This window comes from Mastigoproctus giganteus, chromosome 14, assembly GCF_048544385.1.
Source record: "Mastigoproctus giganteus isolate SK-2022 chromosome 14, ASM4854438v1, whole genome shotgun sequence".
NCBI classification, from domain to species: domain Eukaryota; kingdom Metazoa; phylum Arthropoda; class Arachnida; order Uropygi; family Thelyphonidae; genus Mastigoproctus; species Mastigoproctus giganteus.
This window is the reverse complement of record NC_143588.1, coordinates 98,629,670-98,657,175: the sequence shown is the minus strand read 5'-3', so window position 1 is coordinate 98,657,175 and position 27,506 is coordinate 98,629,670. Positions and strand designations below refer to the sequence as shown.

At 38.9% G+C, this 27,506-nt stretch overlaps 1 protein-coding gene across 1 annotated transcript in view; it reads left to right on the top strand.

The window, feature by feature from the left end:
• Positions 1 to 4,314: 4,314 nt before the first annotated feature.
• LOC150075426 (uncharacterized) overlaps positions 4,315 to 27,506 on the top strand; it is a 66,673-nt gene continuing 43,481 nt past the window's right edge. Inside the window, exons 1-2 of the mRNA XM_090388274.1 lie at positions 4,315 to 4,441; positions 21,557 to 21,672. The gene's annotated coding sequence lies outside the window, so the exon portion shown is untranslated. The remainder of the gene's footprint in view (positions 4,442 to 21,556; positions 21,673 to 27,506) is intronic.

Below are 27,506 nucleotides of genomic sequence, written 5' to 3'. Positions count from 1 at the left end.
CACTGACTAGATACCTGGTTCACATTACATTCAAAGGTGTTCTTTTCTGTTGCAACTCATCTTTCTCCGACGAGAGTCGGACACTTGCACCCCATTCTTGGTAAACATTACGTCACTAAGCTTGTTCGGACAATAGAAATCAAGACCATTCGTCGCCAACCAACCGGACACCCGACAGGGGGAATAATATTTCCACCTACACTCTCCAGGGTGCGGCGCCGACGAGCGTGCACTAGGGCAAAAGAAAACAGTCATCTAGAGGAAGGGAATGTTGTCCTAGAGATATAAGCAGGGACAAAAGTATAGGGTACCTATCCTCTAAGGATGAATCAAAGCAAGTAAAAATGAATGCATTTTTACACTCCTCGCCGCCACCGATAGATTTTGCGCAAGTGAAAAGAGAATTTCACTTGGCCAAAATTTACAGCGTCGTACAAACTCGAGGATCAAGCATTAAGTTTCTTTGGTTGGGGGGGGGCACAAACATATCTCCTCTTACATGACTGAATTAATATAATAATAATAATAATCTTCAGCAATTACTCCAGATCACCGAAGAATTCAGCAAGGATATTAGGATGGAATTTAATCTAGACAAATGCAAGACCCACGGATTGCGTCAGGGAAAATTAGTCAACCGAAACTACCTGCTGCAGAGTGGTAAAGAGATCGAAGCCATGACAGAGGGCGAGGCCTACAAATACTTGGGTATGATGCAGGCTCAGCAGTTACAGCACAAGGAAATTAAGGCCGGCCTGACCGAAAAATATCATCAGAGACTCAGAAGCCTGCTGAAAGCAAAGCTGAACAGAGGGAACACAGTTAAAGCCAAAAACACCTATGCAGTCTCAGTGATAACATACTCCTTCGGGTTCATATATTGGACTAACACCGAGCTGGAGGATGAGAAAGACAAGGACAATGATGACCAAGAGCCGCCAGCACCACCCGAGAGAGCTGCCGTGGAGAGATTGACAATTGCCGGGAAGAAGGAGGAAGGGGCCTCATAGACCTCATTGAGCAACAGAAGACAGTAACAGTTAACCTGAAGAATTACTTCCAGAAACACATAGCAGCACTCCAACAGGCCCTAAGTAAGATAGACAAGCGGTACACCCCAATCAACCTAAGCGAGGAGTCCTCCCCCCCAACCAGGAGGTACAAACGGAGGTAGAAAGATGGGCAAAGAAGACACTCCATGGCAGACAGTAAAATGATCTCCATCAGGGTCACATAGATAAAATTGTTTCCAATGCATGGCTTACGAGCGGGACGCTCTTCTCCGAGACTGAAGGATTCATAAGACCAGGTAATCAACACCAGGAACTATGGAAAATACATGGCCAGAGTATTAGATGACATATGTCATCTAATACTCTGGCCCGGAGTGTTAGATGACACATGTCGACGATGCCACCTGGCCTCAGAAACGATCCAACACATCACCGCTGGATGCAAGGTGATCACCCAGACTGAGTATACACTCATAGTCACGACCAGGTAGCCAGGATAATAATACATCAGAAGCTAGCAAGGAAATACCAGTTGATCGAAGAAAGTGTACGTATTAAAAGTACGAAACCCAGACAGTACTAGAGACCCGAACCCACAAGTTGTACTGGGACTGTGCCATAATAACGGATAAGACTGTCCCGCACAACATACCGGACATAACCCTTGTGGACAAGATGGAAAAGGCTACCTACCTGATTGGCATAGCGGTGCCGAACACCAGCAATGTCCAGAAAACCCATGAGGAAAAAATTAGAAAGTACACGAACCTGAGACATGAGATCAAGGAGATGTGGCATGTGCAAGAAATATCACCCATCCCCATCATCGTGTCAACCACCGGTATGGTACGAAAAACTCTACATGGCAGCCTAGCAGCAATAGGTCTCCCAGAGAACACCTACAAGGTACTCCAGAAATTCGTAATACTGAACACCTGTAGGACAATCAGAGATTTCCTCGACCAACAGTAACACCAGACATTACAACCACCCTGTGTACTTGGTAGCAGTACCCGTCACGTAGTGGAATCCCCCAATCAGGGAGAAATAATATAAGAGCAACAACAATAATGATAATAATAATAATAAATAAAAAAAATAATGCATGGAAAGAGCATTTTGATACCGCACTTGGAAGGGTCGATATCGTAGAAATTTCTGTTTCTCAGGCAATATAATATATGCACACCACAGCGAAGGCCTATAAAAATTCCTTGCGTCATTGACGCTATTCAAACTCATGTATGAGCTTTACCTTAAATTCGCCTCCACAATATCCTCCTTTGTTCTTATTGTTTCTATGTAGTAGTACATGTGATGCAAGAAAGCAAGTGTATAAGCTTATGCATCATCAGCCAAAAAAAAAAAAAATAATAATAAATAAATAAAATACAAAATTCCTTCCAAATGTCCGTTCAGCTCCTCCTTAAATTTATTTAACCGATCAACTTCCACAACGACAGATGGAAGCTTGTTCTAGCTAGCAATTAACCACCCGCTGGCTAAAAACAAATTTCTGCACATCTATTATACATCTGTCTTTCCTCAATTTGAATTTATGACCCCCTTAGGTAATCTGAACAAGTGGAAGAATCCCATCAGAATTCAGCGTGCTCAACCCATTCAAGGCCTTATACACCTCAATCAGATCACCTCGCAGGTGCCTAGTCTCCAGCTGCTGCAATTTGCATAACTTAAGCTTCTCTTGGTAAGAGGATCCCTTCATTCCTCTCACCAATCTTGTTGCCCTTCTCTGTACACGCTCAAGCAAATTTACATCCTTCCAAAAATGAGGCCTCCAGACGTATATGCAGTACTCAAGGCGTGGCCTGACCATTGCCTTATACAGAGGGACAATCACCTCCTTTTCCCTGCTAGCAAAATTCCTGCATATCATTGACAAACATGACCTGCCCTGGCAGCCTGTCTGCATTGCTCAGAAAATTTCATATCTGACTGCACGATTACTCTCAGGTCTTTTTCATTTTCTACCACCTTAAGTATAGTACCACACAGTTGGTACGTTTCTTTATGGTTACCTCTACCCATATGCTGTACTTTGCATTTGGCAATGTAAACTTCAGTTGCCACTGTTGAGCCCAACTGCCCAAATTTTCTAGATCCTGTTGCAGTAGCACACTGCCCTTATTGTCATTAACAACTCTGCCAACCGTTGTATCATCTGTAAACTTCGGCTAACTAAGCCTGATATACCATCATCAATACCATTGATAAATATACAAAACAACAGTGGACCCAACACCGAACCCTCTGAGACTCCACTAATAACATTAGACCACGAAGAGGAGCACCCACTGATTACCACTCTCTGTCTTCTCCCATTCAACCATCCTTTTATCCATTGTAGCAACTTACCCTTAATACCATTCTGCTACAATTTGTACATCAGTCTTCCATGCGCAACAGTGTCAAAAGCTTTCCTGACCATTGCCTTATACAGAGGGAAGAGAGAAGATGTTCCATCTTCCGTCTTCCTTTTTCTCTCTCTCTCTCTCTCTCTCTCTCTCTCTCTCTCTCTCTCTCTCTCTCTCTCATTCTTTTCAATTTTAACAATATGATAGACAAAATATGTCTGATCCTGGGTGGGCATGAGAGTTCTTCCCAGTTTCTATGCCTGTTCTAAATAAAGATATGATTCGGACGAAAAATGCTTCTGTTTCCAGACATTTTTAATGTATATCTCAGTAGCGTAGCTACCCTTTTTCGAGTCCGGAGGCAAAGAACATGGTCGGGCCCCTATTTAATTAATGAAAATTGCAAAAATAGGAGCCATCCAAAGACGCCGTACTCCTAAAGGGCCGGGACCCCGAGGCAATTGCCTTGCCTGCCTACATGGAAGTTACGCCACTTGTATATCTCCTTCTTTATTTCCAATTAGTGACAATCTATTGTGGTTAAAAAGTATCATATTAGGTCCAACAAAGAACCATCTTATCTGCCCTTGTGTATTATGTCCATAAATTTTGTTCTCTGGTCGATTTGCCTGTATTGATTAACGAAAAACCCGAATTCCCTGGTAAATCCATGGCGGTTAGAAAAAATTCAGCGGAGCAGCATAAATTTTGTTTGCAAGGATTCGTACCTTTCACATTGGGAGCTTTTATAAGATTGATTGCAATACCATTATATAAAATAAAACTAAATGTTCCAGGTGGGGAGAGGAGTATTAAGTTCTCCTTCCTTGCATGTCCTATGGTTAAATCACTTACATAGCTATCAAGTTCACGCATCTGAAGTTTAATCTAACTGCCGTGAGGGGCGTTGATTGCTCATGTTTGCTTCCTTACGCATGTTTTAATTCTTACCATAATACAGTACTTGTGTTTTTTTACCATTGAACGGATTAATGTAAAGGAGTTTTGTCTTCTTTGCTAGCCTTTAATCAGAGAAATACTATTAACCATACTGTAAGTTTCATTTATAGCCTGTTTGGAGAAAAACGTTTTGGTTAGATTTGTTGGCAAATTAAAGTAAAAACAAGAATTACTTTTCTTTTTTTTTTTTTTTTAAATACGTAAAATATATACACTTTCTAATGAAATTGGCATAGCATTTTTTGTTATCAGAATCAGAATTACAGGCCCTAATGCAAAATCAAATCTGAAGAAAACATTTTAATTTCAAAAGCATCCGTATCCATACAGTTTGATTGATTCTCACGCGTCTTGGGGTGTGCCTGGTGGTATGGGGAGGAAGAGTCGTTGGAAACTGTGCCGTTTCATACTGATGCTGTATGTTCAATAAAAAAAGTTTTGACAAGATACTTTATTATTATTATTATTATTATCACTAGCCATATAGTGCCAGGAAGCCTGAGGCTTATGCTGCACCAGCTAAAATAAATTTCCGAGCTACCCTCAGAGAGAGAGAGAGAAGTAGAAAGGAGTTACCAAGAAAGAGAAGAATGATGATATCCAGCTCAGGATCCCGGGTGTGCCAAGCCCATACTCACCAGATGTGAGCCCCTGGGGATACTTATTTGATTTTAAAATCCTTATAGATATGCAGAGTTTTGCAAACGTGAACACAAAGTCCGATCCAAAATCTCGATTGTACCCTTAAGTCCATTTGTGTATTGGGAAGAAATTCACCCCAGGGACTTACATCTGGCTTGGCACACCCAGGGTCCTGAGCTGGATATCATCATTATTCTTTCTTTCTTGATGATCCCATTCTACTTCGCTCTCTCTCTTAGGGTAACTCGGGAATTTTTTTTGGCTGGTGCAGCAGAAGCCTCAGGCTTCCTTGCACCAAAGGGCTAATAATAATAATAAATGCACTTGCCTTGACTTAATAAGTTTAAATAGGCAAATTCTAGACATTTATATGCCATTTGAATATAAAAAATTAAATTAATTTGATAATGAACATCTGTTGTTTTAAATTTGGTAAAGGAAAAGGATGGAGTCTTACACTAAAATCCTGATAGGGCTGCAGGGTTTACAGAAAAATAACTGTACGGGTGGGATGATCAGTATCCAAAAGATATACTGTATATATAGAATGTTATCTTAGTGTTATACACTAGAGAAACAAGATTAGTGAGGGGAACAAAAGGAAACTAGGCACCTGCTAGGAGATATGATTGAGATGTTTAAGGCTTTGAATGTATTGAGTAAGCTAAGTGCTGATAACATCCTTACTCTTGCTCACATACACACAAGGGAGTATAAATTTAAATTGAGAATGGTTGCAGGATACAACCATTCTGTGTGAAATTTTGCATTCAGCCAGAGGGTAGTTGATTGTTCAAACAAACTTCCATCTGATTTGTGGAAGTGGGTAGTTTGAATAAATGTACAGAGGAATTTATAATAATATTTATTATTATAAAACACACTTATCAGGTGATGTGATAAGTGTGTTTTTTATTTTATTTAATTAATTAATTTTTTTTTTTGCCGATGCTTGCTCCCTTGCATCATTTGCCAATACTGGAAGAATATACTGTAATTATGAATTTAAACATTCAATTAGCATTAGCATTAGTAGAGGCATTTGATGCAAGAAAGCAAGCTTATGCAGCATCAGCCAAAAAAAAAAAAAACCCCCACTTCCACTTCACCCCTCTGTTCGTTCAAAATACCTGTCCAGCTGAGCCTTAAACTTATTTAGGCTATCAACCTCCACCACAAGGGATGGAAGTCTGTTCCACCAACCAACCACCCACTGGCTAAAGGCAAATTTCCGCACGTCTATCCTACATCTGTCTTTCCTCAATTTGAATTTATGCCCTCTCAGGTGATTTTTCTGAGCTAGAGGAAGAATCCCATCAGCATTGAGCATGCTTAAACCATTCAAGGCTTTATACACCTCTATCAGATCACCTCGCTGGTGCCTAGTCTCCAGACACTGTAATTTGCAAAACTTAAGCCTTTCTTCGTAAGAGCACCCCTTTGTTCCATTCACTAATCTTGTTGCCCTTCTCTGTACTCGTTCCAGCAGCTCTACATCCTTCTTGAAATGAGGCCTCCAGACCTGTATACAGTACTCTAGGTGTGGCCTGACCATCACCTTATACAATGGAATAATCACCTCCTTATCCCTGCTGGAAAAATTCCTGTATATCATTGACAATACTCCATGAGCTACTCTTGCAGCCCGTCTGCACTGCTCAGAGAACTTCATATCTGCCTGCACAACCACCCCCAAGTCCCTTTCATTCTCTACCAATGTCAGTGTAGTACCACAGAGTTGATACGTTGCTCTGGGGTTGCTGTTTCCCATGTGTAGTACTTTACATTTGTCAATGTTAAACTTCATTTGCCACCTCTCAGCCCATCTGCTCAACCTATCCAGATCCCGTTGCAGCAGCATAGTGTCAGTAGTGTCCTTGACAACCCTGCCAACCTTTGTATCGTCTGCAAACTTGGACATTAAGCCTGATATACCATCATCAATATCATTTATAAATACAGAAAACAATAATGGACCCAACACTCAAGAGCAGCAAGGTTAATGAGGGAAATAAAAATAACAACATGAAACAAATTACAATTTTTTTTATCAGATTTAATATTAATCTAAACATAAGAGGATTTAGATAAAATAATAAAAAATTCTTCATTTACTTGGAAAGTTATCAACCTGTAATATAGAAACAATAATGGTTATTATTATTATTATTTTTGAAGATTCTTATTAATATATTAACATTAATAGTGGCCAGAGATGGACTGGCCATAAGACTTACTGGGGAAACCTTGGCCGGTGTGACTTTGCGCATAAACAAAGCGGTTATAAATGCAAGTGTGAGGCTGCTACAAGTTTTACCCCAGTAAGGATTTTTGACCCCACCCACCTCTGATAGTGGTATTATGATGCAAGAAAGCAAGCTTATACAGTATCAGCCAAAAAAACACAATTTAATGCATCAAAAGCATCATTACTGATAATCATTACTAGGCTTTTCTAGCAATTAGGGTAGAAAATGGTCATTCAGCAAATCCAGAAATGTTCTGTTCTGTGCAGTTTCAATGCTAATCTCATTTCAATTGATATCTGCAAAGTTGAAATCCCAAATATAAGACATTCTGATTTCATGACTCACTCTGTCTGTATAGTTGTTCATTACACTCAGCATAGCCATTTGGCCTATAATGGACTCCTGCTCAATTTTACTTTCACACCATATTGACTCAGTGTTATACTGGCAATTTGTTTGTACTGGTTGTGCTATTTTAGAATTTATCCATCTTAACCAAAAGCATACCCCCACCCCCATCATATCTCTCCCTTTTGTACACACTGTACTTATATTCAAATTTTACATCCCTGAGCAACATGTTTATCATATTGCTGTAGTGCTACATTTGATGACTTAACCAGTGCATCAAATTTATATAGTACGTCCCTATAAGCAAGTTTGTGTCTATTTGTGTTGTTAATACAGTACTCGTAAACTCACACACTAGCAAGGCTTTTGTGGATTTATTGGATGATTGTTTTCTACATCAGCATGTTCGGGAGGCAACTAGAGGGAGTAATACTCTGAATTTTATTATCAGTAGTGATTCTTCATGCATTAAGAATCTGCAGATAAATGAACCACTAGGTGGCAGTGATCACAGTGTGCTGAAGTGGGATTTACTCAGAGGTAACTACCATTAGGGGTAAAGGGAAGGGTTATTGCTTTCGTAAAGGTGACTACGATGGACTGAGACAGTATTTAAATTCTATACAGTGGGACCAACTGATGATATTACCAACAGCAAATAAAAATGAGAAGCATTCAAAGAATTTATCTTGGAAGCTACTAGGCTTTACATACCAACTAAGAAATATTGTTCAAGGTTTAGGCCTAAATGGATGTCAGATGAACTAATGAGACATATGGCAGAGAAGAAAAATGCATGGGCTACATACAAATTAACACATGACACAGAAGCCTATGATAGATACAAGTTGATCTGTAACCAAGTTACGAAGGAGGTTAGGCAGGCGAAGGCAGATTACGAGAAATCTTTGGTAAGGGATGCAAAGAAAAACAGCAAAGAGTTCTTTACTTATGTAAACTCTAGAAGGAAGGGAATGAATCAGATTTGTCCACTTGATATCGATGGGTCAACTGTTGATGATCCTGCTCAGGTAGCTAACAAACTAAATGAATATTTTGCATCGACATTCACACATGAGTTATTCAGCAAGGGGAATGTCAGAGGTGTATTCAACTCTGGCAGTAAGCTAGAGAATATTGTAATAACTGAGAGTAAAGCGGAGGAGGAATTGTTGAAGATAAACACAAGAAAGGCAACTGGGGTGGATGGGATCTATCCAATTATATTAAAGGAGGCAGCAAAGGAAGTAAGCAAACCCTTAGCCATAATTATGAGAGCTTCCTTGGACTCAGGGGAGGTACCGACAGACTGGAGATGTGCAAATGTGACCCCAATTCACAAAGGAGGATCAAAGGCTGACACAAGTAATTATAGACCTGTGAGTTTAACTTCTGTTCCAGGAAAATTAATGGAGGCACTGGTTAAAGAAGCACTGCAGGATCATCTAGACAAGACTTCAGTTATAGCTCGGACACAGCATGGTTTTGTTAAGGGGAAGTTTTGCCTGACCAATTTGATTGGATACTATGATGCAGTCACAAAAGAACTGGATGCAGGGAATAACTTTGATATTATATACTTGGATCTTAGAAAGGCTTTTGAAACTGTTGCACATGGAACACTTTTTTTTTATGTGAACCCCAAACACGAGAGGTATTGTTATACTGCTGCACAAATTGGAGCAGTGTGGCATTGGAGGCAAATTGCTGCTATGGATAAAGGGGTGGTTGAGGGGGAGAAGACAGAGAGTGTAATCATTGGACACTGCTCATTGTGGACTAATGTTATTAGTGGAGTCCCTCAGGGTTCAGTGTTGGGTCCATTATTGTTTTCTGTATTTATAAATGATATTGATGATGGTATATCAAGCTTAATGTCCAAGTTTGCAGATGATACGAAGGTTGGCAGAGTTGTCAAGGACACTACTGACACTATGCTGCTGCAACAGGATCTGGAAAGGTTGAGCAGATGGGCTGAGAGGTGGGAAATGAAGTTTAACATTAACAAATGTAAAGTACTACATATGGGAAACAGCAACCCCAGAGCAACGTGGTACTACACTGACAGTGGTAGAGAATGAAAGGGACCTGGGGGTGGTTGTGCAGGCAGATATGAGGTTCTCTGAGCAGTGCAGACAGGCTGCAAGAGTAGCTCATGGTGTATTGTCAATGATATGTAGGAATTTTTCTAGCAGGGATAAGGAGGTGATTATTCCCTTGTATAAACCAATGGTCAGGCCACACTTTGAGTACTGCGTACAGGTCTGGAGGCCTCATTTCAAGAAGGATGTAGAGCTGCTTGTTGCTGGAAGGGCAACAAGATTAGTGAATGGAACAAAGGGGTGCTGTTATGAAGAAAGGCTTAAGTTTTGCAAATTACAGTGTCTGGAGACCAGGCACCAGCGAGGTGATCTGATAGAGGTGTATAAAGTCTTGAATGGTTTGAGCATGCTCAATGCTGATGGGATTCTTCCTCTTGCTCAGAATAATCACCTGAGAGGGCATAAATTCAAATTGAGGAAAGACAGATGTTGGATAGACTTATGGAAATTTGCCTTTAGCCAGCGGGTGGTTGTTTGGTGGAACAGACTTCCATCCCTTTTCATGGAAGTTGATAGCCTAAATAAGTTTAAGGCTCAGCTGGACAGGTATTTCGAATGAACAGAGGGGTGAAGTGGAAGTGGCTTTTTTTTTTTTTTTTTGGCTGATGCTGCATAAGCTTGCTTTCTTGCATCAAATGCCTCTACTAATGCTAACTGTTAACACTTCCCATATAACTGCTCATTCCATGGGACTCCCAGCTGAGCTTATTATTATTAGTAGTGGCATGTGATGCAAAAAAGCATCAGTCAAAAAAAAAAAAAAAAAAACTCCCTTCTCCCTTTCTTTCCAGGCTATTGTATGTCCCAATGGATGCAATTTGAAAATCAGTTCCACTTCTGTTTATAGTTGCCATTAAATGAGAGAGAGAGAATAACTTTATTGCAACAGAAGATCATATTGCTATAAAAGCTAGAGTATTATCACACTTGGCACTGTCCCAATTCTCTGCAACAATGGGAATTTTAACTTTCTTATATTTGCATGCCAAAATGTATATGTGAAGCCATGGTATGCAATGTTCAAAGAGTGCCTCGCAGTAAACAAAGTGACATACAGCATCAGCCATAACAAGGATTATTTCAAAAAATAGTGACTATGTACAAGTATATTAGCATGTAACTTATCATATTCAGATATGTTTAGCATATTTCTGGTTTGTTTTTGGTATTTATTTCCTTTTTAGTGTAATTTATTTCAAAGCTGAGATATCAATTATAAGTTGAGATATCTCTTGGTCAAAATCAGCGTATAGTCATACATTCAGACAGGTTTTTATCAGAAGTGTAACTGCCCGTCCTCTCTGTCCTTCCCATACATATACATTCCAAAATGATACTCACCATCATTTATATCAGGGTGGTACTGAGTTTCAGTTAAAGCATCTGTAGGCTTAACCAGTAGCTCAGATTCATCCATTTTTATTAAAAACACATTTAAAATTATTATATAAATTTTCTATTTTCTTGTTATTTACTTCCCTGATGCATATTATATATTATTTATTATAATAAATAATATAATATCCCCTTATGATTGTGAAAGCATGTTGCACCATTACTATCCTGTTGTATATTGCTTCCATACACTTTCACATACTTAACTCATGGTTGATCATCTTTGGTGCTTTGAAACCACAGATCACCCTTGGGGGCTGGCAGCTTCTCATGAAACTTTAAGAAGAATGCAATGTAACCTTCACCCATACCTGTAACCTATTGCATGTCTAATTCTTTTCTCCCTCCCAACTAGCAGAATGAGCAGTAGCCTGGGGAGCAAATTGCTGGGAATTTCAAGAACTGCTGGGAGTCATCATGAACAAGTAAATACATGGACTGTGTTAGTCAGTGTTGGATCCAAGTGGGTGACTGGGGGTGAGTTTTTGTCCCCAGTGAAAAATAGTAATTTTTATTTTATAAAACACGAATTCAATAAATTTATGTCAAATAAACACAACATGAAAAATCACATTAACTAAGTGTGGTACTTGTTAAGTGGTACACAGCAAAAATAAATCACTAAAATTTAAGAAACACAAAAAAATGGGCAGTATTTCTGGCTGCACAAATTGTAACTAAAAGCCACTATTTCAAGTGTCTGCATTTTCATTTTATGGTTTTCAGGTTCGCTTTATTTTCACACAAACAGTCTACTTACTTGCAACTAATTCTTTGTTTGTATATCGCAAACAAGATCACAGGCTGCCAATAGGTTTCCTGAATTGTTTCCCGACAGATGCTATTTTAATTATAAAGTGTCCCGCGGCTTTCAGGGTGAGGTCAGAGAGGAGAGTACTGCAGCCACTAATTCAATCATTGGCAGTTTCACTTTATGGTTTTCACATTCCCTTTATTTGTTTTTTTCATAGCAAGAGTCTACCTGTAGCTAATTCTTCCTTTGTATATAAGGCGCCTCCGTAGCCAGGTGGGAAGGAGCAGCAGTGCGTAGCACACGCTTCTTGATTAGACCAGGGTTCGAGCCCGTCACCACCAAATACGGATGATGCGGAAAGGTCAGGAAATGGCCACCGCATATCCCGGAGCAATATGGCCTAAGCTGCTAATGCTCCTAAAAACCAAAACAACAACAACAACTTCCTTTGTATACTGCAAACAAAATGGTTTGGTCACAGCCTATAAACAATACATTTTATAATCTTTTGATTATATACGTATCTGTACTTTGTATTGCAAGATTGCATGAAGATATGCTTAGAAGGCCTGAATGAGTTATTGGAAAAATTAATAAATGAAGTGATTGATACATATGCAAAGAATAAGATTATTATAATACTTACACATTTGCTTATAATTTGTATGATTTTTTTGTGAATTTTAGTTGGTGATATTCATATTATTAAACTGTGATTATTGTCAGTAATGTGGTTTTTGTGAACTGACTGTTAGTATTTAGATGTTAAATAATAAATATTTCCTTTTATTTCCTATTTTGTTTTCTCATATTCTGTTATTATAACATTCATAAATATGTATACATATAGATATGCATAATCTGCTTATTTATATTTATGCATATTATGCATAAATATAAATACAGGTAACCCTCTTATAACATGGTAGTTAGGTCCCTATAAAATGTGTTGTGCGAAACTGTGTTATACAGGACTAAGAAAAAGTACAAAAAGGGGGTTATGTTCCAAAAGCTAACAAAAATACACCATTCTAGATTTCGTGTATCTTCTACTCTCTTTAAAAATTCAGTAATCTGGGTTTGTTTGCTTTTGCTTGATAAACCTTTGTGAATTTCATTGTGTGAAACTAAGCATTTCTGAAGCGCTCTTTTGAACTTTGGGTCTTTTCCAACTGGTGTAGGGAGGAGGGCAATTCTATCAACTGTGCTACCCATGAGGGCTTCAGTAGTCATGTCATCAAAACCTTCCCCTCCTACCAACGTAGCAAGTTCTACTATCGCACTAATTCCATTTTCTGCTGGTTTGACCATATTTCCTGAATGAACTGACTCTGGCCATACATTTTTCCACACGCATTTAATGTTGACAATTTTACTTCTTTCAGTGATAAAGCAATGATTCTGATACAGTCCACAATTGAGAAATTTTTCCATGCCTCCATTACTTCAATAGATTCAGAATAATTTTTTTCCAAAATTCATTGTAACGATTTTATGATGTAATGAGTTTTAAAAGTGGATATAATGCCTTAATCTAATGGCTGAATGAAAGAAGTTGTATTAACCTAGTACAACTGTGGTGGAAGTACAACGTTTGGATGACTTCAAATCTTTTGGATGGCCTGGTGTGCTATCCAATAGTAATAACTTTGAAATCTAGATTTTTCAACAAGCACAATTTCAATAGCATAGAATGTAACACGGGGATTTCCCAACAAAATAAAATACAGGGATTTCTCAATAATTTTTTTTGATTAGCGAGTCAACAGCAGGGATTCAAAAAGAGTGGAAATGTTGAAAAATTACATCTAACATAATAGCAAGGTTTCCCCCACACAAAAACTAAAAATACCCTGTTATGCGAGATTTACCGAAATTATCTAACCATGTTAGAGCAAAACCGTGTTATATAAGTACTGTGTTATGTGAGGATTGCCGCAATTTATCAATCATGTTCGTGCAGAATCATGTTGTAGAAGTACTGTCTTATACGGGGGTTGCCTGTATACAGATTTGTTTATAACATATATATATGTTGTTAATATTAAATAATAATAAAAAATATATATATATACTACATGTACCCCCAAAGTTTACATTCTTCCCCCCACCCCACACCCCAGTGCATGCACCCCCAGACTTTACCCCATTCGCTCCAAACGTTTGTCCCGTTCTATCTTGAATTTTTTAAGTTATCAACTTCCAGAACAACAGATGGAAGTTTGTTCCAGCAGTCAACCACTCGCTGGCTAAAGGCAGATTTCTGCACATCAATTCTGCAACTGTCTTTCCTCAGTTTGAATTGATGTCCCTTCAAGTGCATAATCTGAGCAAGAGGAAGAATCCCATCAGCATTGAGCTTCCTCAAACCATTTAAGGCCTTATACATCTCAATCAGATCACCTTGCAGGTGTCTAGTCTCCAGCCACTGCAATTTACAGAACTTAAGCCTTTCTTGGTAAGAGCACCCCTTTGTTCCCCCTGACCAATCTCATTGCCCTTCTCTGTACTCATTCCAGGTGCTCTACATCCTTCCTAAAACGAGGCTTCCAGACCTGTATGTAGCATTCAAAGTGTGGCCCGGCCATTACCTTATACAAAGGGATAATTAGCATTAGTTAAGCCATATGATGCAAGAAAGCAAGTTTATACAGCATCAGCAAAAAAAAACAACCTCCCAATTCACCCATCCAGTCACTCACTACAAATGTTTGTCTAGTGGAGCCTTAAATTTATTTAAGCTATCAACTTCAATAGTTGATGTTCAAATTACAATCTACAGAAGTTCAAGTCTAATGTCAACAAATATCTTCTTTCGTCTTCTCAACCTCCAACCCAAGCACGGTACTAAGTACTATAGGTTCTAATACCTCTCGTGTTTGGGATTCACATGAAAAAAAAAAAATTAACCTAACTGCCCTCTTCTGAATAGAATCTAGAAGCCTGAGAGAGGTTTTGGGGGCACCACCCCAGATGTGTGAACAATATTCCATGATAGGGTGGATTTGCAATTTGTACAGAGTGAACAACTGTTTGGAAGAAAAGTAACGCCGAGAGTGAAACAGAAAACCAAGTTATTTAGATGCAGAGGAAGCAATATTTGTAATGTGCTTGTGCCAAGAGAGGGTTAGAAGTAAGGGTAATCCCCAGAGGAGATATATCTTGCCTAGAAATCGGAGTGTCACCAAAGATAAGCACAGCAGAATAATCCTTTTTGTGAGATATAAGACAGGCCTGAGTTTTAGAAGGATTGAAATCAACTAAATTGTCTTTGCCCCACTGGAGATTGGCATTTAAGGAATTGGTAGCAAATATTTGAGAAGCTGAAACTGATTGAGCAGGGCAAGGTTTCTCAAACTGGAATGCAATGTGCTATCATCAGCAAAACTATGGATAGGATTTCCAGTCAATGGAAGAAGGTCATGAATATACGAGGAAAAGAGTGGGGGAAAGAACTGAACCTTAGGGACACCAGCATTAGTGGAGAATTTAGAAGACAGAGCTATCTACCATCACCCTCAATGAGTGATCAGAGAGAAATCTGGATAGTTAATTACAAAAAACAGTTGGCAAACCATTGGATTTGTCCATAAATGTTACCCATTTATGGACAAATCTTTGCTAGCAGGGAAAAGGAGGTGATTGTCCCTCTGTATAAGGCAATGATCAGGCCACGCCTTGAGTACTGCGTACAGGTCTGGAGGCCTCATTTTAGGAAGGTTGTAGATTTGCTTGAGCATGTACAGAGAAGGGCAACAAGGTTGGTGAGGGGAATGAAGGGATCCTCTTACCAAAAGAGGCTTAATTTCTGCAAATTGCAGCATCTGGAGACTAGGCACCTGTGCGGTGATCTGATTGATGTGTATAAGTCCTTGAATGGCTTGAGCACGCTGAATTCTGAAGGGATTCTTCCACTTGTTCAGATTACGAACCTAAGGGGGTATAAATTCAAATTAAGGAAAGGCAGATGTAGAATAGATGTGCCGAAATTTGCCTTTAGCCAGCGGGTGGTTAATTGCTGGAACAAACTTCCGTCGTTGTGGAAGTTGATAGGTTAAATAAATTTAAGGAGGAAGTGGACAAACATTTAGAGGGAATGGTTGTGTGAATTTTTTTTTTTTTTTTTGACTGATGCTGCATAAGCTCATACACTTGCTTTCTTGCATCACATGCCACTACTACTATTGCTGCATGGAAGACTGCTGTACAAATTGGAGAGTTATGGCATTAAGGGTAAGTTGCTACAATGGATAAAGGGATGGTTTAGTGGGAGAAGACAGAGAGTGCTAATCAATGGACACTGCTCAATGGACTGCTCTTCATGAACAAATATTATTAGTGGAGTTTTCCGGTGGTTCTGGGCCCATTGTTGTTTTGAGTCTTCATCAGTGATATTGATGAAGGTACATCAGGATTAATGTCCAAGTTTGCAGATAATACAAAAGTTGGCAGGGTTGTTAACCACCCTGTAAAGGCAGTAAAGATAGTATGCTACTCCAACTGGATCTAGATAAGTTGGGCAAATAGGCTGAGAAGTGGCAACTGAAGTTTAATATTGACAAATGCAAAGTACTGCATATGGGTACTGCAATAACCCAAGAGAAACATACCAACTGTGTGGTACTACACTCAGGGAAGTGGAAAGTAAAAAAGACCTGGAGGTAATTGTGCAGTCAAATATGAAGTTCAATGAGCAGTGCATATGGGCTGCCAGGGCAGGTCATAGACTCTTGTCAGTGATATATAGGAATTTTGCTAGCAGGGAGAGGGAGGTGATTATCCTGTTGTATAAGGCAATGGTCAGGCCTCATTTTAGGAAGGATGCAGAATTGCTAGAACGAGTATAAAGTAGGGGAATAAAGGGATGCACTAACGATGTTCTGAAAGTTGCAGCATCTGGAGACTAGGCACTTGCGAGGTGATCTGATTGAGGTGTATAAGGCCTTGAATGGCTTGAGCAGGCTCAATGCTGACTGGATACTTCTGCTTGCTCAGATTAAGAATCTGAGGGGGTGTAGATTCAAATTGAGGAAAGACAGTTGTAGAATAGATGTACAGAAATTTGCCTTTAGCAAGCAGGTGGTTATTTGGTGGAACAGACTTCCATCTTTTGTTGTGGAAGTTGATAGCCTAAATAAATTTAAGGCTATGCTGGACAGGCATTTGGAACGAATGGAGGGGTGAAATGGGAGGTTTTTTTTTCAGCTGATGCTGCATGAGCCTGCTTTCTTGCATCGTATGCCTCTACTAATGCTAACATAAGCCTGAATATCACCAGTGGATCGACACTGATGGAATCCATACTGGCGATCGTTGATCCGACGAAAGGTTTCTAGGTAGTTTGAGTTGGCGGTTAATTAATTTTTCCATTACTTTAGATGGGAGGGATTTGTCACACTTTTTAGGAACTGGCTGGATATGAGCAAATTTCCAAGAAAAAGGTTATTTTGGTTTTTTTTTTTTTTTTAGGAGCATTAGCAACTAAGGCCATATTGCTCTGTGGGGATATGCGGTGGTCATTCCCTGACCTTTCCGCATTCTCCATATTTGGTGGTCACTGGCTCAAACCCCGGTCTAATCAAGAAGCGTGTGCTACGCACTGCTGCTCCTGCCCACCTGGCTACGGAGGTGCCCCCCAAGAAGAAGGAAAAACACCTTTGGAATAAGAAAGCGAAAAAAAGGCAGCAAAGGACAGGAGCACAGGTTTTGAGAACTTTCTTTGCATCAAGATTCGTCAAAATCTTTCTGACATTCTTTTGACGCCGACCAGGCTAGCCGGGTGGGTAAAGTGCCCGCCTGACAACCCAAAGGTCGCGGGTTCGAATCCCACCTTGGGCTTGGATCAGAGTAGTGCAAAAACATTGGGAGGTGCATTATGGCCACAGAAGCCGATGCGCCGACTAAAAAAAAAACAAAAAAACAAAAAAAAAAAAAAACATCCTTTTCAGACTTAAGACCACAGGAGGCATTGAATGGAGTGTGTTGGAAATGGTGGGAGGTGTTTTACCAAGATCATTAATACATCAGTTGGAATCAAAATGGGATGCTAGCAGGTCAGCTTTATTCTTGGCTGAAGTAATAATAGAACCATCTGGTTTTGACAGAGGTAGGAACATAGATGGGCAAAAGTTCCGGCCAATAACTTTGGCAAGAGACCAGAATGCTCGGCTACCATTAAGACAAGAAGCAAGTTTTCTACTCTCCTGTTCACAATCTAGTTTGGACTGATTAATAACTGCTTTACAATTGTTGCGAACTTTGGTGTAGGCAGAAAATGAAACAGAAGAATTGGAAATGAGCCAATTACGATATGCAACATTCTTATCTTGAACAGCCTTAGCTTAAAACTAAGGTTTAGATAAAGAACGAGATTTTAAAGTGGAGTGTGGATTAAAGGATTACATTCCTACAAGAATAATTTAACTGACACGATCTGAGCAAACATTGACATCAGAAGTTTTGAAACAGTAATCCGACTAAGGAAAAGAAGAAAAGAAATCTCGTAGGTCATTCCATTTTGCATTCTTGTTTTTTGTTTGTTTTGTTATTTGGTTTTTAGGAGCATTAGCAACTAAGGCCATATTGCTCCGGGGATATGCGGTGGTCATTAACTGACCTTTCCGCATCCTCTGTATTTTGATGGTCATGGGCTCGAACCCTGGTCCAATCAAGAAGCGTGTGCTATGCACTGCTGCTCCTGCCCACCTGGCTATGGAGGCGCCTGCATTCTTATAATGCCAAACAACATGAGGGTGGGATTAGCCATGAGATAAAGGCTCCATTGGAGAAGAGAGAATCACCAGGTTGTGATCTGAGGTGCCTAAAGGAACACTCACTTTGACCGTGCACTTAGAAGGGTTATTTATGAGAAAAAGATCAAGCATGTTGGCTGTATGTTTAGGATTGTCCGGTATTTTAGTAGGTGAATGAACAATCTGTGTGAGGTCATTAGTAATTGCAAAAGCCTCAGCATCTTGACCAGCTGGGTCTGTGTGACTAGAGAACGGAAGCCAGCTGGAGTTGTGAACATTAAAATCATCAAGGAAAATTACCTCACTGTTGTGAAAGTTGGACTGGAGAAAGTCAAGTTGCAAAAAGAGGAAGTCAAAGAGCTCCAAGTGATTAGTGGAGGTGGGAGAACGGTAGAAACAACAGATGAATTTGACAGAATGAAGATTTTAAGCCAGAGAAGGTCAAAAAGAGGGGATTCCAAATTACCAAGTCTCTCTGACAGGGAATATTGGAACGGGCATATGCAGAAGTACCACCTTTGAGATGAAAGGAATCATACAGCGAATACTTTGGGCAACTGAAATGAGCAGTTGTTGAATCAACTGATAACTGAGATTCTGTCAGAAAAAGTACATGAGGTTTGGCAGACTGTAAGTGGAAATGGATATCATTGACATTAGAGCTGAGACCACGTATATTTGTGAAATGAACTAGGAAGTGTTTGGGAAGTTTAGATCTTTTCGCAGATAAGCTTGCTCTATTAGTTTGATAATTCACTGTGTATTCAATAATAAGAAAAAGTGGGCAGGGAGAGTAATGAAGTAATGAAATTTTTGGATATGTCATACACTTGGTAAGAATATTCCCAGATCCTTGACATAACGTGGCCTCAACAATACCCCCCCCCACATACACACTGCTCGGACTCCCTCCAGTCACTCTCTGGCAGAGTAGAGGTAGCAAGATCCGGAAGCCTCCTAGAGATTTACCAATAGGTTTGGTCCGGTGTACTATCTACCGGCCGGCCTGCGAACACCGTTTAAAGCTGCAGCCTTGAAACGTAAGGAAGTTTGGATCTCGCCATGATATCCATCATAACCTCAAAAGACATCAGTCATACTGCATGATGGAAGAGATGAGGAAGGGTTGACTGGAACTTAGCTCTGGAGACTAAACACTGGTTCCACCACTTCAAGCCACTAATAAGCAAGGTAGTGGTATTGCACTACTAATAGTAGTAGTAGTGGCATGTGATGCAAGAAAGCAAGTGTATGATCTTATGCAGCATCAGCCAAAAAAAAATCACACCATTCTCTCCAAATGCCCGTCCAGTTCTTCCTTAAATTTATTTAACCTATCAACTTCCACAACGACAGATGGAAGTTTGTTCCAGCAATTAACCACCCACTGGCTAAAGGCAAATTTCTGCACATCTATTCTACATCTGTCTTTTCTTAATTTGAATTTATGTCCCCTTAGGTTCGTAATCTGAACAAGTGGAAGGATCCCATCAGAATTCAGCGTGCTCAACCCATTCAAGGCCTTATACACCTCAATCAGATCACCGCACAGGTGACTAGTCTCTAGCCACTGCAATTTGCAGAACTTAAGCCTCTCTTGGTAAGAGGATCCCTTCATTCCCCTCACCAATCTTGTTGCCCTTTTCTGTACACGCTCAAGCAAATCTACATCCTTCCTAAAATGATGTCTCCAGACCTGTATGCAGTATTCAAGGCGTGGCCTGACCATTACCTTATACAGAGGGACAATCACCTCCTTTTCCCTGCTAGCAAAATTCCTATATATCATTGACAAATCCCCATGACCTGCCCTGGCAGCCTGTCTGCATTGCTCAGAAAACTTCATATCTGACTGCACAATTACTTCCAGGTCTTTTTCATTTTCTACCACCTTAAGTGTAGTACCACACAGTTGGTACGTTTCTCTGGGGTTACTTCTACCCATATGTAGTACTTTGCATTTGTCAAGGTTAAACCTCAGTTGCCACTTCTTAGCCCATCTGCACAAATTTTCTTGATCCTGTTGCAGTAGCACACTGCCATTACTGTCATTAACAACCTTTGTATCATCTGCAAACTTAGACTAACTAAGCCTGATATACCTTCATCAATATCATTGATAAATATAGAAAACAACAGTGGACCCAACACCGAACCCTGTGGGACTGCACTAATAACATTAGATCACGAAGAGGAGCAGCCATTGATTACCACCCTCTGTCTTCTCCCACTCAACCATCATTTTATCCATTGTAGCAACTTACCCTTAATACCATTCTGCTACAATTTGTACAGCAGTCTTCCATGCGCAGCACTGTCAAAAGCTTTGACACGGTTGATGAGAATCATCTACCACCCTAGTATTGGCTTGTAAGACAGAGGGGGGCATTTCTCCATGTGGTGTGGGTGCCACACCTCGACCCCTGCTTATGTTGGTTCACACCTGACTGGTCATTCACAGTGTACTTGCGCATGGGGGTTATTCCCAGGATTATTAATAGTCCCACCATCATGAAGGTGCAAACAGAGAATATGACTGTCCAGTCCATCCAGGCTTTGCCGAAATTGGGTCCACCTGACTTGAGTGCCACCCGAATATCAGTTCCATCAGCGTTTTAAACTCCCAGGTAACAGTACAGCTTGTGTGGCATATCTGAGAGAATGTCTGCAACAACATCATGGATTGCCTGCAGCACCAGCCTATAGAATTTATTGAGACTAGCATCATTGAAGCTTTGCACTGCTCGCAGTTTTGCCTATGTTTCTACATATACAGATGATATTAAGAGACAGTTTTTCTGCATTTTAATGTCTAGGTCAGATTTTAGCCACCTGTATTCTTGTAAAGCAATCATAATTATGCAAAAATAGTTTTAATTTTATAAATATAACTAATTCATATGCTTACAAGCAGTTAAATAGGCATTCTCTTAAAACTCTTATTGTGTTGTTTATTTTTAAAGGTTTAACATACTGAAGCTGTCCATTGTATTGTTTCTAAGGAGTTTGATTGCTGCAAAAGTTAGCATCCTGGCCAGTCATTGGGTACAGCTGACTGTACCATTTAACCAGTTCTTATGTAAGTAAACAACATGTGTATATTATTTCCCACTGAACTGACTTTTAATGGCATGTTGTATTTAGAATATTTTATTACAAGCAGGGATGGACTAGCATGTTCGGACTCCATTTGAATTGCTTATGTCTTGACTATTAGTTAATGACTCAAATTTTCTGTTGCCCCTGGTGGTTATTGCTGCCTGTCTGATGGACAAGTCTGCCCCTAATTACAAGAAATGTTCTCTTTATATCTCTGATTTACAAAATATCACCAAAGAATTGCATCTTATAAATTAAATATGAGGAGGGGGTGGATAAAAGTTTTGTAGGTCTATAAAAAAGTGAAGGGTTACAATCTCTAAAAGTTTTGTGTGTCTATAAAAAAGTGAAGGGTTACAATCTCTAAATGTTGTGTGTGCAATGTTTCTTATAAATATAAGCACCAAATTTTAAAGTTATAAAAAGTGTATATATTATTTTATTAGGTGCCCAAAGTAATGATACAATGGAAAAAGATGAAAATGAAAAGCCAGGATCATGGAATTGTTGAATATCTTCATACTCAAGGTTATAAATTGTATACATTGGGTTGCTGATTTTACAACATATGCAACAATGAAGGGGTGGGTACAGAGGATTTCAACGTGGCAGGAATAGCCTTGAAAATGATACAGGGTCTGGGAAAACAACAATGCTCATCTGAACTCTGATTTTCAAATCCAAGATTAGAAAATTTGCTACCCACTAATATAGCCACCATGTTTTAAAAGTAATGAGACTACTCATATTATTCAGAATCTCAGGCTCCTTCAAGTTTGGTAATGGTCCTCTTTTCAAAATGTGGTATCCTTCACATGATGTACTTTTTTGTGGCATCCCATCTCAAACACAAGCATTAAGGTGGTTGCTTGCTTCACTTTTGCATCAAGGGGAAATTTGTGCCCTTATAGCTCATATTTAATCATTACAGAACCCCAAAAATCACATAGGCTGAGGTTGGAACTATACTATAGGTAGGTGCTACCACTGATGCCTCACCAGTGACTGCCACTGCACCCTTTGCCAGATGTGCTGTATATAAGTCACTTATATTCATTATGGTAATTGAATAGTTTCTGTCTGTCGGTGGCCCTTGTCCATAAAACTCCCTTCCTTTTTCATGTGCTAGAAGCATGCATTACATTTAAGACTATTTTTAAAAGACCAGAAATTGCTATTTTTAAAAGAATTCGTGGCTTCTTTTTTCTGAATTGCATAATGCAAATGAGTTTTAAGTGTTTCATTTTGCATAATATTGACCATTCACAGCTTACTTGCTTCTGAGTTACCAGTGCTGAAAAATCGTGCCCCTTTAGAGTAATAAAGTGAAGACATATAAGTAATAGAGCAAAGAAATATAGGAATATAGAAAAGAAAAAAAAGAGTAAAAAAATGTAAGATATTATAGTACTGTATATAAAAAAAAACATAAAATATACATAAATATAAAAATAGACAAAAATATTGCCATATAATGCACAATCCTGCTGTCGTTATCAAGAGTCAACCACCAGAATTGCATGAGGAGATGACAGCTTAGTATCTCTCCTTCTAATAATGCAAAGCACATGCTGTGAAATTAAGAATTAAATAACAGTGAATTTATAATGAATTTAATAAAATTAATGAATTTGAAATTTATGAGGATAAAGCTGGTGAATAAGGCCAAAAGGTGATAAATATGGGGAAGAATCCATAATGCAGGCATTTGTTCTTGGTTGACTCAAAAGGAAAATGCCAAACAAAATACTAAAAGAACTCACCTAACTCACTGAGTGACTAATTTGGTTTAAATTTCAAAAATTTCCAATTCATTAATTTATTAAATTCTTTCTAAATTCACCATTTTTTAATTCTTAACTACATGGCATGTGCTAGACACAAGCATTAGAAACAAAACATATTGTTGTCTTTTGGTGCAATTCTAAAGGTTGACTCTTGATAACAACACGATGGTTGTGCTTATATACAGTAAAAAAAACATAATATATGAAATTAGTGTTAAAAATTTAGAAAAATAGAGAATTAGAAAAGGTGTCAGATCAGATTAATGCCATTAAGGTGTTGATTAAACATTACATCTGTCTGTGAAACTTATATTTCACTATTTAATGAACGTATATCATGGGGATTCAATTATCCTTTTATCAGTAATTAGCTTCATTATCATCTTATTTCATTATATATTGTGTTTAATTATAGGGTATCACAATGAAGTCCAACTCAGGTTAACTAAACACTTTTTCTTATATATATGAGGGCTATCCTGAAAGAGGCCTCTGAGGTCGGGAAAACTCATATCTAGGAAATAAACTCATACACCGACCATTGAACAAAATTTTTTTTTTTACTGTAACTAAAATTTTTACAAATAGTATAAAAACAAATTATTTACAATAAACTAATAATTGTATATTGCGGAATACTAAAAACTAATAAAAGATCGTTTAACATGAAATAAACTAAAATATAATATTAAAAAAATCCGCTAAAAACCTGGAGCTTTCGAGAGCGTCAGCTCTCTTCTTCAACAGTGATATGACTTTCTGCAACATCTCCTTAAATAGCAGGTTCACGGTACCTCCACACATGGTATTTCTCCACGTGGTTCAATCGGCACATGGTCAGAACCGGAAGCGGAAATGTCTCGGGTACGTGGCAAATAAAATCGTTCATCTGAACTTAATACAATTGTTTCAAAAATAGGACGAATACGCATGCCTCTATTCATAGTATTCTTACTGGATGAACCAATCCGTAAACCCTCGAGCCATTTACGCTCCCAGTATCCATGTGCACGATCCAAAATAATTGTCCTCCGGGGAGATTTGATGCTGCTTCTCCCAAAAATGTTCGGCCACGGCAGACTTACTGTAATCAGCGGTTCTTATGGCATTTAAATGTTCCCCCAGACAATCCCTAAGCCGTCGTTTTGTGTCCCCCACATAACACTCCCCACAATCCAGGCATTCTGTTCTATAAATAACTCCGCTACTGAGATCTTTTGGTATACGGTCTTTGACCTGGGACACAGCTGTGCACAGCCTCAGCCTGTGTACAATTTCCTGTGCACAGGAAGTTGTACACAGCGTGTCTTATAACCCCGTAAAATTCTTGCCAGATGCTCAGTAAGGCCCAGATAGTAGGGGATGTATGCGGTGGCTACCGGGACGAACGACTCCCTACGCTCAGACACCCCTCTACTATATCTATCCAGGATCCTCTGGGGGGTATCCGCACTTTCTAAGTTCTGCCGTGACACGATTAATTTCTTTCTCTTTATCCTCAGAAGTGGTACAGTGTGATCTTACTCTGTCAAATAAAGCTTTTGCTACACTATTCTTGTATTGTCCAGCTTGTGCTGAATTATAGTGGGTGTATTGACCTCTACACATGGGTTTTTTAAAAACTGACGTCTTAAGCCTAAAACCCACCCTAGAGACCAATACATCCAAAAACGACAGAGTACCTACCGCCCGTTTCCACCTCTGAGGTGAATTGTATAAATTGGGAGAAGCTATTAAGCCAGCAAACGGCATCATCCTCCCTCCCCTTCTGGACCAGGGCAAAGGTATCATCAACGTATCTTCTCCAATTCCTGATAGGAAACGAACACCTACTTTCCAACTCTCTCATCATCATAAATGATGATGAGAGCATGATCTCTTTTGATGTTGTATCTTTATTTACATGTATTCCTATTAATCATGCAGTATATTGTGTAAAAATGGCATTGACCAGGGATACCTCACTTGGTAATAGATCACTGCTCGGTGTGGAAGATATTTGTACCGGGGTAGAATTATGTCTAGCTAGTACTACCATGTTATTGCAAGGAATTATGTATAAGCAGGTTCACGGTACGGCCATGGGTTCACCCATTAGTGCCACCGTGGCCAACTTGGCCATGGAGAAATACCACGTGTGGAGGTACCGTGAACCTGCTATTTAAGGAGATGTTGCAGAAAGTCATATTACTGTTGAAGAAGAGAGCTGACGCTCTCGAAAGCTCTAGGTTTTTAGCGCTTTTAATTTTATATTTTAGCTTATTTCATGGTAAACGATCTTTTATTACAGTTTTTAGTATTCCGCAATATACAATTATTAGTTTATTGTAAATAATTTGTTTTTATACTATTTGTAAAAATTTTAGTTACAGTAAAAAAAAAAAAAAAAATTTTGTTCAATGGTCGGTGTATGAGTTTATTTCCTAGATATATATGAGGGCTGTTCTGAAAATACGTAGACTGAGACCATTGCTCTGAGTCTGAGTCACTTGGGAGGTTGGTATGGGTCTCCTTTTCGAAATAGCATCCTTCACATTCTATACACCTTTTACAGAAGTTCACTAGCTTCTGAAACGTGCTGCAGCCCATTTGTTGAAAGGCATTGCAGGATAGTGGATGTGGCAGATTTAATTTCTTCATTTGTGTTAAATTTTTTTTCCTCTCAACTCTTTTTTTGAGGCTCGGGAAAGCCCAGAAATCGCATGGTGTGAGGTCTGGGCCATATGGAAAATAGTCTAGTGGTTGACTACCAATTTTCGCTAAAGCTTGCATTGCTGGTTGTGTGACATGTGGCCTAGTATTATCTTTAAGAAGAAACCATTCTTGATTAAGCAGTTCCGGTCTTTTTTTTGCAAATTGCTCCTTTGAGGTGAATTAGCAACGTGTTAGCATAATATTCTTCATTTACAGTTTGTTTCTCAGGAACTCAGTGCTTCAGTATTATTCTGCAGGCATCAGAACAAAATCAACATAAATTTTTTTGATGAACCAAAAACTCAATTTTTTTTGAAGTGGTGAATTGTGGTGTTTCCATATGCTTGACTGCTGTTTGGACTTGGGATCAAAATATTTAATCCAGGACTCATCATGCGATTATTTTATTCAAAACCACTTTTGTCTAACTTGACACAAAATTTGATTGCAATTCTTTGTCTAATAATTAACAAAATATCTTTCTCATCCTCCATCATAAAACACACTTCACATAAACTGTCACAATGAACACGAAAATGAATACTATGTGATACATTTGCACAAACTAATTAAGAAAAGGTGGGAGAACATTCCTAGACTGCAAACTCATCAGTCGTTTCCATAGCAACGAAGCAGTGTTACCAGTCCGCGTATTTTCAGAACAGCCCTTGTATATACATATTGTAATTTCTTTCGTCTATTTACCTCTTCTAATTCTTATTTCTTTGCTCTATTACTTATACTGTATTCTTTATTACTTATATTCTTTACTCTTTTTTTTATATTTCTTCACTCTATTACTCTATCATTTATATTCATTATGGTTGTTAGGTACTTTCTGTATGTCAGTAGCCCTTGTCCATAAAAAAACCCCTTACTTTTGATGTGAAAACATCTATGGTGGCACCTGCTACATTTTCGGATTGAAGCAAAACCAATTGGTAACGAAATTTTCTTATGGAAATGATGCAAATGACTTTAACTCAGTCACTAACTTTGATTCGGTAGAGTAAGTAGTGGGTAGTAATATTGTGCAAGAATAAAATCTTCAAAGCCACCGAAGAAGCCCCTTGTATCGACAAAAGAATGAGTTCAAAAGCATAGAGAGGGGGGGGGGGAAATGCAGAGTTAAATTAAATCTGCTTCTCAAGATTTTGATCAACACCAACCTTCTAAGTAGCTTAAGTAAGTAGCGGGCATGAGCATAAAACGTTACATCATTCATAACTTCAGTTCTAGCTGTTAAATTTTAATATCTGTTCAATTAAACCGTTTAAAAATTTAAACAGTTTTGATTTAAGAACACAATGATAAAACAATCACTTCAACAAAC